Genomic DNA, 2,208 nt, shown 5'->3' on the forward strand with positions numbered 1-2,208 from the left:
AATTAGGCAAGTGTTGGAAGATGATAACGGCACCGCCCACCGTGGACACTTGCAAGGTCCAACCTCGGGAATAGGCACTGGACACTGTCCCCAAATTCTGTTTCAGAAAAAGATTGTGTGTATAAGCCCTCACTGCCCTCCCCTCCCCTTCCCTGCCCTCCTCTCCCCTCTCCTTCCCTTCCTCCCTCTTATCCACCTCCACTCCAGGGTCCGAGCCAGGATCCGGAGCCATGCTCGAGTCTCTGGACAAGGTTACTTAGCAAAGAGAGAACCTGGGGAGTCTAGGGTACAGCAGACAAAAGCTGACCCCAAGAATCAGGAATCTAGTTGCACAGCCCAAGAACGCACCTGGATGCTGGGGGCTGCCACGGGTTCTCCCGAGTTCTCCCAGGTCACTGCCTGGATTAGTTAAGGGGTTCCTGGATCCTTCCTGGAAAAGCCTGACAGCCCAGTCTGGACCTGAAGTTATGCTGCCTTGGAAGTCCCGCGGGGAGTCAGGCTTCAAGAAAAGAAAAAGGAAAGTGATCTCAGCACACTGAGCAGGAAGCCAGCTGGCTGCACCAATTCCGCACCCCACTCCTCCGCCCCTGCCTTGTGAGGTTTCCCAGTGTGGTTAGCATTATGGGTTTCAGGGGCACTTGCTGGGAATCCAGATCTGCCTGGAGTGGAGTGACAGGCAGGGAGGCAAAGGATTAACACTGGAAAACATTGGAAGGGTGTGTCCACTGTCCCCTTCCTAACCTGGGGATCTATTCCCCCAGTGGTCTCATTGTAACCTTTAGGAAGTGTTCTCAAACTGCATTGGGGTGAAGGTTATCCTGAAAAAAATTGCTAGAAGTTATTAAATTAACAACAACAACCAGAGCTGGCATCTTTGAAATGTCTAGAATTTGTCAGGATCACTATGTGAGAAAATTGAAATAAAACAAAAGGCAACCAAGTGACTCTCGAATGAGTCTTAGCTAGGGTCTCTGAGTGTTCAACTGAGAAGAGTTCTATGTAACCCCGTCTAATATTTCCCAAATGTATTTGATCCACAAGACATCCCAATTCCCCACCCCCAGGATACCCACGAGGCCTCTGGAACTTTAGATTTGAACCAAGGCTAGCCCACTGTATTAGTCAGGGTTCTCTAGAGTCACAGAACTTATGGACAGTCTCTAGATAGTAAAGGAATTTATTGATGACTTACAGTCGGCAGCCCAATTCCCAACAATTGTTCAGTCGCAGCTGTGAATGGAAGTCCAAGGATCTAGCAGTTATTCAGTCTCACGCAGCAAGCAGGCGAAGGAGCAAGATCTAGACTCCCTTCTTCCAATGTCCTTATATTGTCTCCAGCAGAAGGTGTAGCCCAGATTAAAGGTGTGTTCCACCAAACCTTTAATCCCAGATGAAAGGCATAGCCCAGATTAAAGGTGTGTTCCACCACACCTTTAATCCCAGATGAAAGGCATAGCCCAGATTAAAGGTGTGTTCCTTAAACTCAGAGATTCTATCTTCTGGAATCCATAGCCACTATGGCTCAAAATCTTCAAACCAAGATCCAGATAAGGATCTCCAAGCCTCCAGATAATGGTCACTGGTGAGCCTTCCAACTCCGGATTGTAGTTCATTCCAAATATTGTCAAGTTGACAACCAGGAATAGCCACTACAGCAGCCTTCTCTGCAGTAGGCTAGCTATCAGAGAGTTCTATGGTCGCCCTAACTCCACACTCCACTTCATTTCCTTGCTTCTGTCCCAGAGCTTCTCTGGTGCTGTGTGGACTTCCTGTGAGCTCCTGTAGGAGTGGCTGGTTCATTGTGACTTCTGACCTCTCTTCTCTTTCTAAAGCTCACTCTAAAGGACAGCTCTGTCCAAGAAAGATCATTAAGAGTAAGTTCAAACCTGATCCTGTCAATTGCTCATCTCCCCAGTCTTGTGGTTGAAGACAGCTCTGGCCTGAGACCACAAGTCCTACTTAGGTCAGGTCCCCATAGTTTCCTAGCTCAGAGGGAGGAAGTGAAAGATGAGCAGGTGGGGAGTGGGTGATGCTCTTAACCCTTTCTGTTCCTGTTGGTTACTGAGCTGGTTAGAAATGGATGCAAATTCTCTCTGTCTCACTGTCTCTGTCTCTGTCTCTCTCTTTCTCTCTCTCTCTCTCTCTCTCTTCTCTCTCTCTTTCTCTCTCTCTCTCATTTTTATATTTTTTCTTTTTTTTTTTTTTTCT

General features: G+C 47.7%; 1 long non-coding RNA gene across 1 annotated transcript; it reads right to left on the bottom strand.

Moving 5' to 3' along the window:
• Nucleotides 1–6: 6 nt before the first annotated feature.
• LOC102639428 lies at nt 7–2,063 on the bottom strand. Its single transcript, XR_390023.3, has 3 exons — nt 1,193–2,063; nt 349–499; nt 7–97 (listed from the first exon to the last, which is right to left on the bottom strand). It is a non-coding gene; the product is annotated as an uncharacterized LOC102639428 (long non-coding RNA).
• Between the last annotated feature and the right edge of the window lie 145 nt (nt 2,064–2,208).

This window comes from Mus musculus (assembly GCF_000001635.26).
Source record: "Mus musculus strain C57BL/6J unplaced genomic contig, GRCm38.p6 C57BL/6J MSCHRUN_CTG16".
Taxonomy (NCBI): domain Eukaryota; kingdom Metazoa; phylum Chordata; class Mammalia; order Rodentia; family Muridae; genus Mus; species Mus musculus.